Source organism: Triturus cristatus, chromosome 7 (genome assembly GCF_964204655.1).
Source record: "Triturus cristatus chromosome 7, aTriCri1.1, whole genome shotgun sequence".
NCBI lineage: Eukaryota > Metazoa > Chordata > Amphibia > Caudata > Salamandridae > Triturus > Triturus cristatus.
Genome location: NC_140590.1, coordinates 1783153697 through 1783168143, shown reverse-complemented (window position 1 = coordinate 1783168143; position 14447 = coordinate 1783153697).

The window sequence follows — 14447 nt, the reverse complement described above, 5'->3', positions numbered from 1 at the left end:
TGACCATTTTAGTGCTCAGACAACAAACTGAATAATCTCTTTGAAGTAACGAACTCACCAGTGCAAGCTTCTCATCAGATCCGTTTTCCAACATGTTTGCTGCTTGTGAGGGAAGAGGGCAGCAGACGGTGAGTGCTGCAGAGTTAACCTCAAACATCAATGCACCGCTCTGGTAAGTGCTATTGTGGTTGTGCAACAAAAAGGGAATGGAGAGCATGGTATGTGCTCCAGTGTCAGATGAGTGGGAAGGGGTCAGGCAGCCCATATTGTTTACTCAGCCCAGGGACTCATTTCTCACTGAAGGATGGGCTCATAAGATGAATGAAATCGCTCCATCAAAGTACTATGGTGACATTTTGCTTTCCCCTACATTTTCAGTTTATTTGAGGGCTAAGGGGATTATTTGTGGGATTTTGGCGTAGGGCAGCGCTGCAGGGCCATTTGCTGCACTGCCCTACGCACGGTATTTCAGCAGTATCGTGCATTCCTGTCCTTTCTCCCTGCACTGGTGCCGTTGCGGCAGCCTTGCGCCATGGTGCGAGGGCGCCTCTGTCGCACGCAGGATTTGTTTGTGCAGGAAGGGGCGCCATCCTGCAGAAAAACAATCCAAGAGGCATTTCCCTCTTTCTATGTGTGCTGCAGAATGCACTATGTTGTGATCCAGCGACAAATGGGAAAGATGGGACCAGGCTTGGCATATTGTTTGTGAATCCCAGGGGGTCATTTCTGATTGGTGGATGATCCACGGCGTTAGATGAAACCTCCCATCAAACTCCTCTGGTGACATCTTGCTTTGCCCTTGAGTTGCAGCTGCATCGAGGACCCTGTGCACTGCCTCTGCCCCCGGTCACCTGTGCACGAGGCAGAGAACTTCATTTATGGGGCATCCTTAAAAATAAACAAGTGCGCCCTGCTGCTGGACGGGAATGGGATGGAATTAAAGGTGCGTCTTTCACGGTGCCTCGTGGCATCTGACACAGCTCGGTTACTATTTAAAACATTTGAGGAGAATGTATTGTTCTCTTTATTGTGCTAAACTCTGCCCACATGCAGCTCACTAAAACTAAAGGTGCTCTAAAAGAATCTAGTGTTACCAAACGAGTGAGCGCATCGAATGAGGTAAAGGAAATGCTTTTGGAGTGGGGTCAGAAGGGGTTTGCGTCTGTTTGCGCTCAAGCGTGAAACACATGTGCATCGGTTTGTTTTCTCACCTTCCTGCCGCTCCAGTCCATGATAAAAAAGCCCAAGGCAGCCCAATGGTTATCATTTGTAGAATATAAACAGGATATATTTGTAACTTTGTTTTTCATGCTGCTCCTCCTTTCATCGTTCATAGGGCCTGACAGTGAGAAGTGTTTGTTCGCAAAGGGCCGATAAACTGAAGCGACAGAACACCTGGCGCCGGTTCATCAAACGTTATCCTCGGGGCTCTGCTTGACTATCGCTGACAATGCTGCATGAAGGGAGAGAAAGCGGATTGAAACCCCTCACTGTGTCCACTATCTCTCTGAACCGCCTCCTGTGATGGGGGGGGGGTACAGCACCTGCCGCCCCCCCAGCTCCAGTGCATCTGCCCAGATAGGCACTACTTGAGGCCAGCAGGCCTCTTCTCTGACTATCCTTGTAATGCATCGATATAAATGTTATGTTGATGTTCATAAAATAAATATACATGAAAATACAACGGTCTTTGTAACTTTTCAAGAAGATATACATTATATTTGGGCAGTTTTCTCTCCAAATTGTTTTTTGAATGAAGAATAATCATAAATCTTTGTTTCATTCAGTTTAAGTACAGAGAAGCGCCCATACAATAAGGGGCCTCTTCTGCAGAAGGTACTACCCGGTCCTGCTCTAGCTGTAAAAAATAGCCTCGTGGTCATGCAGTGTACTCAGATACACCAGGCTAACTGGCTGCCTCCAATCATGAATGGGGGTCAGAGGGGGGCAAGGGGAACCTCCATCAGATCAAACTCACCAGCAGCTGCCCGTTTAAAGCAACAGTTGAGGGGGCATGAAGAGACCACGGACAAATCTGGGAGGTACACCGGGGGATTTGGCCTACCGAATATGGGGGCATATCAGCAAGGGCCGGTGATAATTATCGCTCAGCGCTCTTAGCGTGAGGATAATTATCGCCGGCTAGCGTGGATTTTTATCGCTGAGATAGCGTGCAATTAGCAATGCTTATCTCAAAAGCGATAAAAATCCTAGCACTAACTGCCTAACGTGAGATTATCGCTGGAAACCCAGCGATAATCGCACGCAATGTGGCGTTAGCTTGCTGATAGGGACTCACAAACTTAGCCATGATATCCACCCTCCATAGGATATCATGGCTAAGTCAGTCCTGAAGCAGGCGTAAGGAAAGTAGCGATAATAGGGGTTATCGCTACTTTTCCTGCCGCTATGCTTCATAGCGTGGGGCTTGATGATAGGAGAAATGTCGCTTAGCAACATTTCTCCTGTCAGGTCAGGTCAGGAACGCCCACTTTGCATCTCATTAGAGATGCAAAGCTGGCCGTTAACAATAGGGGCGCTAATGCAAGGTTTCACGCGTTAGCGTGACCTTGATCATTTTCTATCGCCGCCTTGTAAATAGGCCCCTTTATCTCTCTGTTGGCTTTTAGGAGCAACAAATTATAGACGTTTGTTATAGGATTTTTATTTTAGTGTTAAGGATTTTTCCTGCCTATTGCCCACGCTCTCAAGAGTGACAGAAGCGGGCAACTGTTCTGTCGCTGCTCCCATTGGTGAACAGAGTTGACTCTCCTTCAGAGATTCGTCCAGGCTCTCAGAGGCGTCCAATCATGTCCGCCGAGGCAGAGACAGCGCATCTGCATTCGGAAGCTTAGCGAGGGGCTCGGACGTTACGCTTTCTCGTGTGTTTTTCATGGAAGGCAGCAAGGCAAGGTGCGCCAGCCAAAGCAGGAACCTGGTCCATCAAGCGGAGGTGGCGACTTGAACCATGGAGCAGTCCTTGTGCGAATTGATGCACAAATGCATGCACTGAGGGGATGTGTGATATTTGGAATAAATGGGAGGTCAATGGCCATTGATTTACAAGATGGTTTGAGTAAACAAAACTCGGAGTACACTTTTTTTCAATATCCAATTGATGTGACCCCAAAGCAGCTAGAGCTACCCTACTGCTGGTGGTTAAACTTCCACGCAAAAACATATGAGGGCGTACTAATCAGGGCCGGACTGGCCGTAGCAGGCACCGGGCATTTCCCTGGTGGGCCAGAGCGGTGGGGGTCGGTTTTGTGCCTGTGGGGGCTGGTTTTGTTACAGGGAGCCGGTTTTGCAGCAGGGCCCCTTGTAACAAAAGCAAGAGCGGTGCGTTTCACTAGCACCCCACATACCCTGCCCTCAGAACCAGTCAGGTAGCAGTCGCCAGGACTGGTTGATCTTCCCAGTAAGGCCCTGGTACTAATGGAACAAATTATGTTGCTTAGAGATGTGGTAGCAGACTTTTGAACAAATTGCAAAACGCAGCATGGCAGGTGGCTTTCTAAGTAAAGGGTGGGGCAAGAAATGAAATGGTACCTATCAACAAACATGTAATTTGTCATCGGATTCTTGGTGTACCGTTTGACAGCATATTAGACGTTACAAAAATATTTGTGATGGGTAAAGCTTTAATTATATTTAGTTGTAAATGTGGCCAATAAAGTTTGTTTCTATGAAATCAGTCGCATGATATTCCTCTGTCTGGGATTGTTCTGGCCCACGTTAGCCGAGTTTCTTTGTTGAACATCAAGCCTTTTCTTGGAGACCAGGCTGAGGCCGGCAGAGATGTGCTCCACATAGGTTCCCCCAGACTGCGCTCCTGGGGGCTGTAGAATGCATTTTATAGCACCATTGCGGGGTTTTGGTTAAAGGTCCGAAAGTGCCCTTGTGCTTTAATATTCGATTTGAAGTCTACCTAACAAACTTCATGCTCTGTTCTCTCTCACCCTGTGTACCTGTTGGAGCAGATAGAGGTCGCAGTTGGTAACGGGGCTACGAGAAGCCAGGCTCTCCTTTCATATGCAAGGTTTCAAATAGCTAGCAGCTGGTTTAGAGATCGTTATCCATATAAAATCACTTGATGCCAGTGTTAAATCTGCAACCAGCATGGTAACCGGTTGAGTTACCGCTACTGTACTACAAGACAGCAGTGCTAATACCACCAAGGGGCGGATTTTGGTACTCTGAATATTTGGCATTCCTCAGTCCCTCTCAGCTGCCAGGGAGTGAGAAGGGGCGGCTCGTGCGTCCTGCGGGGCATTAGCATGCCATTCGCAGCATTGCTCTGTAGAATCAGATAAGTGAGATAGGGAGGCTATGAGTGGGAGGGGCAATGTGGCTGGGTGTCGCGGCGAGCGGCCGACAGGAGGCGGGCAATCTGGGAACAGAGGTAGATGTCGATCTGGGGGATAAGATAAAATGTGGCACTCACATGGCCAGTGTTTAAAGCATACCTGGCAGACAGCGGGCTTGGGTTCATATTCAGCCTATGATTCACCGCAAATTACCTAAAGTCCTCATGCTTAACAAATACAAGCATTTGCAATGCAATAGGTCTCTCATTTGCTAGAGTTTGAGCTATTGGCATTATAAATGACAATGCCTTTTATTAATGTGTTTTAAAAACCTGCAAGCGATGCGTAAGCACACACTTTGAACTTCTAGTCATTGCTTAGTAGAAGCAAGGCTGGCAGTAACCGTGCCTCTTTTATTGCCAGCCTTGCTTCTCGTAAGCAAGGACTATAAGTACAAAGTGCGTGTTTACGCACCTCTTGCAGGTTTTCAAAACACATTAATAAAAGGCATTGTCATTTAAAATGAAAATAACTCAAACTCTTGTAAATGCGAGACCTATTGCATTGCAAATGCTTGTTAAGAAATGTGCAGCATCTTTCAGTGTCATTTTGCAGCAGAGGGAATGTGACCGGAGTATTCAAGGGCGCCACGGAGATCCTCCAGCCAAGCTGTGCGTGTTTATCTTCTTAAACCGTACGGAGGGAGGTTAATTCCTGAAGATGGTGCCTCGCCCCGTGTCTTTGTTAATCCATGAAAAACACTTTTATTAATCTGTACAGAGCTAAGCTTATCCCCTGTGATCAATTCATACGGCTCTGTTCTGCCAGTAATATCCTATATATTATTTCTGCCCTGTGGTTTGTAAAGGATGGCTGATTCATCCTTATATCGTGATTGCTAAGTTGCTGAACCTCGCATTATCCCTGCTGTGTTACAATTACTTACATAAATATTAAAGCACGTAAATACAGTAGCGGTTCGTGGAGGGAGTTCGGTGCACCAGTGAGGCGGGGCGGGGAAATGTAAACACCGGAATTTAAATAAATAAAACGAATTTCGTTGTGTGCGCTGCATTGCATTTTGCGATGCAGCACGCGCAAAGGAATTCGTTTTATTAATTTAAATATGTACTTACCTTCGTTTATCCATTATCCGGTGTTTACATTTCCCCACCCTGCCCCTCCCCCGCCCGCCTCACTGCCCCACCGAACTCCCTCCAGGGACCACTGCTGCGAAAATATTAAAGCACGTGTGGTCAGCGTTTCCTTTCACCCCATCTGCGGTAGGTTTTGTATTATTGTGATTAAGAGGTAACATAAGAATGACGAAACGGGCTTGGTTCTATTAACGTATGTTTTTAATATCAGGAGACGACGATGCCTACGTTAATCTGATCATATACATTTCGCAGAGTGATTAATGAGGGCTTCAGGATGCTATTCAGCAGCTATTCATTTTATCCAAACGAGTTGTGGCCAAGCTCCCTGTCTCGAGACACACTTTGTTTCCAACAAAATCTGCTTATGCACACATTGGAATTAAAAGGTATAAATATATTTTACCATACTTTGTTTGTGATGTATATGTTTCATCGGAAAAACAACTTAAAATTGAATGTGTACTTTGAGCCTTCCAGGTATGAAATGAAGCAATTCAAACAATCAATGAGAGGTCTCCCAGAGAAACTAGCAACTTTGCTCGCTTTGCCATACACACTAAGGGGTCGAGTGCAGACAGGGAGGAAGTGCCGATGGAGGCCTGCGATGGGAGGAAAACAACAATTAAACAAGCGGCCGTACGGCCGTGAAAGTGATTCCGATTGCGATCAAACATCAAAGCGGCCGTGCGGCCACGAAAGTGAAAGTAATCGAGGGGGGAATGCAAGGAGCAGAGGAGCAGCTGTGCACGTGCACACCATCGTGCACTCAAGCCCTAGGCCAGCAAAACCATGTGGGTAGCACTTTTGAAAGCCCACTTATGAAATGTCTCAAAGAGACAGCGCTGTCTCAGCGAGACCTAAAAAACAAGAGTTGCAGCAGATTGTTTGGACACTACTGCCTGCTGCAGGTTTACATACAATCGCTTACAAAAGTGAATGGTCTGCACAAGCGCCAAACAGGAGAGTTGTTCACTCACCTGAGGATGAATACTAGCGGGACGAGCCCGAGACAGGGCCGGCTCTAGTGTTGGTGATGCCCTGTGCGAAAATTTCTGTTGCGCCCCCCAACCAGTGATTTAAATTTTAAAAAATAGGTGCAGGTGCCCAAACCTTTTCTCAGGAGACTCCCACCCTTTCCACCACTGGCATTTTCTTTTATTTTTGCAGTTTTATATTTTGCAAACAAGACCCGAAATTATCAGAGTGCAGTACAGTCAATCAATCAATCAATCAAACAATTTATAAAGCGCGCTACTCACCCGCTAGGGTCTCAAGGCGCTGGGGGGGGGAGGGGTCCGTTACTGCTCGAAAAGCCAGGTCTTGAGTTGCTTCCTGAAGGAGAGATGGTCCTGGGTCAGCCGTAGGTGGATGGGGAGGGAGTTCCATGTCTTGGCCGCCAGGTAGGAGAAGGATCTTCCTCCAGCGGTGGCTCTGCCAATGCGTGGAACGGTGGCGAGGGCGAGGCTGGCCGATCGCAGCTCGTGGATGGGCGTGTAGAAAGTGAGGCGGTTGTTGAGGTACTTGGGGCCCAGGTCGTGGAGAGCCTTGTGTGCGTGGGTGAGGAGTCTGAACGTGATCCTCTTGCTGACGGGGAGCCAGTGCAGGTCTCTCAGGTGGGCGGAGATGTGGTTGTGGCGGGGAATGTCCAGGATGAGTTGTGCGGCGGCGTTCTGTATGCGCTGGAGTCTTTTCTGTAGTTTGGCTGTGGATCCCGCGTAGAGGGTGTTCCCGTAGTCCAATGGGCTGGTGACGAGTGCCTGGGTGACCGTCTTCCTGGTTTCGATGGGGATCCATCGAAAGATCTTTCGGAGCATGTGCAGGGTGTTGAAGCAGGATGACGAGACGGCGTTGACTTGTTTGGTCATCGAGAGGGAGGCGTCCAGGATGAAGCCCAGGTTTCGTGCGTGGTCCATTGCCTTGGTGGTGGTGCCCAGGGCAGGGGGCCACCAGGAGATGTCCCAGGCGGAGGGGGATGATCCCAGGATGAGGACTTCCGTCTTGTCTGAGTTCAATTTCAGGCGGCTGTTCTCCATCCACTCGGCGACGTCTTTCATTCCTTCGTGTAGGCTGGTTCTGGCGGTGGCGGGGTCGTTGGTGAGGGAGAGGATCAGCTGTGTGTCATCGGTGTAGGAGATGATGTTAAGGTTGTGTTGGCGTGCGATGGCCGTGAGGGGGCTCATGTAGACGTTGAAGAGGGTGGGGCTGAGCGAGGATTTGCACCATTTGCTTTACAGATGGAAACACGGGGAGATTAAGTGATTAGCCCAGCATCCCAGGATGTGTGAGCCTCCCGCGAGACTCCAACCAGGTTCCCCAGCTTCAAAGTTGGACACTCTAGCTGTTAAGCCACACAATGGTCCACCTCAAACAATGGCGGCACCACAGCCTCTATCCAAATTCAGGATGTACCCCTGATCTGGTTTGCAAAGTGCAGAGGTGGGGTCGATGCCTCTGAGAAAATTTTGAAAAGTTTATTAAATAGTTCCTTTTATAGCACACATTCCACTCACATTTGCTGAAAAGACAGACTCTGAAAAAGCACATATCAAATATTTCAATACTTTCATTGTAAGAAGGAAGCAAATTGCGCGGGCAGTCTGACACGAGGCTCTCTTATCACATTCGTCTGTTGTCTGATACACTATGGACTGCACAACGATTTATCATGCAATCGGCCGCGCAGTCTCACTCGCTGTCATTCTTACTTAATAAACACAGTGCACCGTTACACATTCATACATGCACAATGTGTCACACACATACAATGCAGTTATACTGAAACATAGAACATAATTTGCTACTTTTATAGCTGTACAGAAATGCCGGTTACACATTAAGCAATACACACAATTTGCTAATAAACACAAAGGGCACCACACCTATTCTTGCTGGAATTAATTGGAGTGTGTCGAAGTTAAGACGCAGTGTGGCTAAAGATTAAGAGAACTACTCCAAGCAGAGTACCCCCAGTCGACGGAACATAGAGACATCTTTAAGCAGTTTAAAAAAAAAAGGAACTTCAGACAGCCGAGAAGACAAGCTGTACAGGTTGGGAAGTAGGGCCAGAGCATGCACGGTCTCACAACACATCACATTGTAGGCGCCATAACCACCGAACGTGCGCTCTGAAATCAGTCTTATAGTGCACATAGCATCGCACACATCCCCAATTTCCGTTAACCAATCGGAGGTAGGCAAGACTGAGGCGCGATGATATGCCTTGTTGATTATAACGTCACCAGTCATTCGCCAAAGCCAATGGTGTGAATGCTGGAGCAAGTACGGGCAATTGCATAGAAAGTTATTTTTTCCTACTGGTAATACGACCAGTGACAGGAGCAGCATACTAGTGCTGAAAAATACATTCTGGCAATTAGCACAAATTAAGCACTGCACCCCCCACGGAACTCTGGGGATTTTGTTTATGCAATCTGACAGCACATTCCATTCCAACTCACAATGGTGCATGCTTTCGGTGTACATGCGCAAATGTTGCCCCCCCCAAAACCTGGCGCCCGGTGCGACGGCACCAACCACACCGCCCTAAAGCCATCAGTGGGCCGAGGCATAGAGGGAAAAGGGAGCATAGTGGTGGAAGGAATCCACTGTCGGAAGCGCTGGTGTGAATCCTTGCATGCTGATGATAGTGTAGCAGAAAGTGCGGTAATTAAAGGCAGCTGTGCCTGTGTGAGTCACGTACTCTGAAGCAGCTGGGGTCAAGAACAAGACTTTCGGAGCAACCGAGGGTTCTCTTCCAGTACACTACGGCTTCGTCAGGCACTACTTTAAAACAAGCATTTGCAATGCAATACGACTCGCATTTAGACGAGACGTATTGCATTACAAATGGGACTTCGGGTATTTAAAAAACCAAGAATGAGAGTGGAGGGGATGATAGAGGGACGAGAAGTGACGAACTGCGGAAGGGGGCAGGGAGGAGACATAGGGCTTAAAATAATGTTTGAGTAAAAGGGCCAATAGCCTCGGATGTGCAAAAATTACGCCATGGCTGTCGGGAGGAGGGACTAACGAGTGGAAAACCAATCAGAAGGCAGCATTTAAAATTGAAGCCAATGAAAACATAGACGGAAAGTGGGCGGAGCTTCCCCCCACAATACTGTATACAGCATCTCTCGACGAGACAGCGCATGCGCTGCCTAGCCGAGACCTAAAAAGGGGCCGGGTGCACGTGCCTTGGGCCAATTCTACCAACTAAGATACCGTGTCTGTGTTATTACTAATAGTGCCTGGGGCCTAGGGCAAATGTCCTAAAAAAAGAAGAGGGGGGACTAACCATGTTAGGCAGTATGCAAGTGAAATCAGGACGCATGCCATCACAGCCCATGATGTCATGACATTTGACAATTCATGTGACATACCAGGAAGTGAACCCGCTGGGTGTGAAATCACAAGAAGTGACATCAGATACTAAAACCTCATACATGTTTATCAGACTCTGAATTGGGGCATAATTTGTAGAAGTCTGTAGAATTAGTAATTTTGCCTTTGTATGGCTGTGAAATCCTCTCAGGGTAAAACATAATTCATCTTATTAGAACTGAGGGGCAGATTTACAAGCCCCTTGCGCTGCCAGTGTGTCTCTTTTTTGGAAACACTGGCAGCGCATTTCTCTGTATCATATATACAAGGACAGGAAAAGCCACCCCGCGTGGCTTTTCCTGTCCTTGTAAATATGGCCCCTTTACACGCAGCACTTTGCGTGAAATGGGCGTTCCATGGGTGTTGCTGTGGGTGTTCTCACGCAACACCCATGGAACCAGACGCATTTCCAGATTTACTAGAAATTGTAAATCTGGCAATGTGTCAGTTTGCTGCGCAACGAGAAGAAATGTTTTTCATTTCTCCTCGTTTTTTTTTCTTACAATATGTGCTGCATTCTACAGCACGCATTGAAAGAGGAAAATGCCTGTAGTGATTCTTTTTGTGCAGGAAGGTGCCCCTTCCTGCACAAAAACAATCTCCCCATGGCGCAGGCATCCTTGCACAATAGTGCAAGGGTGCCTGCGCCAGCGCATGGCAGCTGTTTGTGCGCCAGCGCAGTGGATAGCGCAGGAATGCACCATATCATTGTAAATATGTCGCATTCCTGTGCTCTGAAAGTGCCGCAGCGTGGTGCAGCCGAAGGGCTTTTGGTGCCGCGCTGCGGCACTTTCTTGTAGATCTGCCCCTGAATATTTGGAAAAGATGGCTAAGTCTTTCGAGAGGCTAAGTTAATAGTGTAGTGAGCCTCAAGTTGGGACTGACTAATGTAGTATATAAATACCAATAAAAGATCCTTAACTATTGGGCCTGTCTTATCAACGTGGCTGACCAATCGTTCAGGTAGTTAGTTAGATATCATCTACAGTAAAAGGAAATAGTACCTTCGGTTGGAAATCTCCAGCATTTTGTTGCAAGACTGGGTATATCACCAACAGAGACACAGAGAATTGTAGTTCTCCAATGAAAATTAGTGAAAAGGAAAAATCCATAAATTGTGATTTAGAAGATTTAGAAGAAAACCTGCTTTACCTATTGGATACATCTACTTTCATGATATTTAAAGCACTGATATCAGAATGTGGACCGAGTTCAGTTTCAGCCAGGTGCCGACTGGTATACATTGGAAGGTGACCAACCAGGATTGAGTAGCTACCCCTCGTTGTCCTTTCTGCAAACATTGTTCATTGACACTGCCTCATTGACTTATTTTTGTAGAAATGTTGCTACAAAAAGGAAATGTTTGGTACTTGCAGTTATTAGAGCTATACAGGTCTTTTGACTTCATGATCTAATTAAAAGAATTTAAAATAGTAATAAAATGAGATTATGCCTTGGTGCAGGGACATTTGTATCCATTGTATCAGAACAGCCGGATAATCATCCTTAGAACCATTTTAAATTGGGAATCTGCAACCTTACATTGGTAATATTGCTTGCTAATTTGATTAATATGCCTTACAGCTTGTTTACTTGATTACTATGTTATGTTTCCTCTTTGTCCTTCTACTGGTTGATATATACCTGTTTTTTCTCGCACCATGATGTTTTAAGCCTTGAGGATCTCTGTTCTAGCATTTTGTTCAGATAAATGATATATTGATGATGTTTATTGTGTAGATTTAAAAAAAACTGATTAGTATATTTTAAGGTATAAAAATGTTAGGAAAAACTTTGATCTGTTTTTTGGTAATACATTAATATGTTTATATTTTATATTGAGTTGTTTTTGTTTGGGTGGGTACTCAAATAATAAGAGCTATATTAATTAGATGTTCATTATTGTAATGAATTATACTTTTAAGTAATTAAATGTAAATTATGGATCTATGTACTTTTAGCTTTTTTGTGTTTGTTGTGTTGATTAGACCCGAGCGGAGTTGGCTGAGTTAAACTACTTGAAGTGGTCGAAAAAGTCGGCAGCGCTACACGGAATTCTGGGGGGGGGGGCAAAGTTTCTTGCAGCCTGTTTGTGTTGCATCTTAACGTCATATGAAGCGCGGAGTGTGTTCTCATGTTGGAAATCGCGCATGAACAGCACCGTGCAGTTTGCATGGGCATGGCCATCTTGTTTTCCCTGTTCTGTTGATGGCGATTGGCCTGTCTTTGAAACCCTTCTCAATCTTTTCAACCCTCTGCACCCCTAATTAATCCACCCATCATTTTTTTTATTATAGTAATGTGTGTTTTTGTGTCAGTGTATTTACTGTTTTTTCATTTTTTTCATGTTTCTTATGAGTTTTTTTTAAAGCCCGGGCGTAGTGCTCCGCTCCGCCCACGGAGTGTACGTAGCGCTGCCTGCTTCGTGGTTTACAAAGTAAGCATAGCAGGCTGTGCTACGCACACGCCATGGCGAAGCAGAGCTGCCCGCCACCTGCCACGCGCCCGCCCTCATTTTAAAATAATGTAAAGATATTTAAAGTAAGTAAAATGCCTTACCTGCGGTGCGGCGTCCCGGGCCTCCCTCTTCCTGGTTGACAGTAACTTCTTCTCACAAATGTGCATGCGTGGACGCCCGCGCATGCGCATTTCTCATGATTGTAATCCCTACTGCGGTGCCTCCAGAGGCACCGCCCCCTTTGTAGGGAATTAGACCAATGCGTCAGTGGGCTCCTTGAGCCTGTCGTAGGTATCAGTCAGTCCCTCCGCCCTCTGCCTCCGACTGCCCGCATCATAATGCGACAGTGGGACCACGGCTCAGATGTCAAAAGAACTGCCACCGACGGACTGTCGGTGGTGGTCCGTCCAACATCGTAATCGGGTCCCATGGATATTTGTTGAGAAGGCTTTCTTTTTCTTGATCATGCTCCTATAGTTAACAAGAGAGTGGCGATGGTTATGACCATCCCTTCCCTCCCCACCGAATGTTGAGCTGAGTAATTCATTTATACAGGATACCAGCAGTTTTCATGACAGTGGAGCATGGCTGGAAAGTGTGAAGTCCCAGTACATTTGCCAACCAACACCATATGTCTTTCATTGACCATTATTATTCCATCCTTTCCTTGCGCTTCAGTGACCCAGAGTCATTATCATTATAGGCTATAGCTCTACGCCTCCATTATGAAATGTTTTTGGTTGGCTTGACTACCTGGATTTTCTAATATTCTCAAACAACAAAATGCACAGAGTGATATTCTTGATAAAAGATACTGCAGTGCTAACTAAACTGTAGAGATGTATTGCAATTGTATTTTTTCATTAAAAAAATGAAGGGGAGGCATATTAAACAAAAATGTATACTGTTTAATTCTAGCCACACAGAGTACCGCAGGCTCAAGTGCTGCTGCAGGAGGAAAAGAAGATTCAGTTGGAGGGATAGAACTGGCGGCAGGGACAGGCACTTGTAAGGCACATTGCTTGCTTATTGAAAATTACTATTATATGCACGAGCTACAAGGGCAGTGGCATGACTCATGATCATGAACCCCCCACAGTTCCAGCTGCATCAGTGGTTGAATTATGGCCTCTTCTAGCTGTAACTCAGCAAAAGCTCACAGAATGAACACAAAAAATGATGGCTTGATGGAGATGGGAACGATCACAATGTTAAAAGAAAAGATGGGTGAGATGGTATATGAGTTAAAGGATGAATGGGTGAGTAAAAGGATGCGTGGGTGGGTATTGGGTAAATGAATGGATGGGTATAAGGAAGGCTGAAAGAAAGGGTGGATACTGAATGGATAGATAATGGATTGGAAATTTTGGTGCACAACTCGATGAGAGAAAGCTTAAATCATGATGGCTATGGGTGAATATAGAAGAATGAAAGGATGAATGAATAATTGCTTGGATAAATAAACAAGTGAGATCTTCTCAAGAGGAACATGGTGCTCCCCTACTTGCCATACTTTGTATTGTGGTTATCAAAGTCATGGTTTAAGGTGGGAGTATTTACATTTTTGTTCTAATCCCTTGACTCACTGTATTTGCTAAGTGAGGCAGATATGAGGCAGATATGTATCCCACCCATCATCATTCATCACCCGCCTCCCTACACATAGTATTTCGCCAGCCAAAACTGAAGTGCAGTATGGTTTTCAATTTGTGACTGCAGTGTTGGCTTTACAATGTGCATCTGCTTCAGTTAATGCAGGATTTACAAAGCTCTCAATGCATTGCAAACTGAACACACAAGATGTGCTTCCTTTCACCCACTAGGTCACCTCCTAGTACTTCACTCCTTTATTCTTTCCTAAGTTCTTCAGTCCCAGCCTACCAAAAAATAAAAAAAATCCATTCTTGGCATGTGCCATCTTTTTATGGCCATGTGAAGTGATTCTAAAATATATTTCATGGTTTCCCATAACAGATTTATATTACGTCTGTTCAGATTTTTCCCTTTCCACTTTCGTCAACTGCAGTGCTGAATAAGCCAAATCTTAGGTGCAAGACAAATCGGTGATCAGTGATACCCCTGTATTCTGTAGCAAAATCTCTACCTTACTGCCTAACACCTCTACCTTACCTTGCAGTAGAG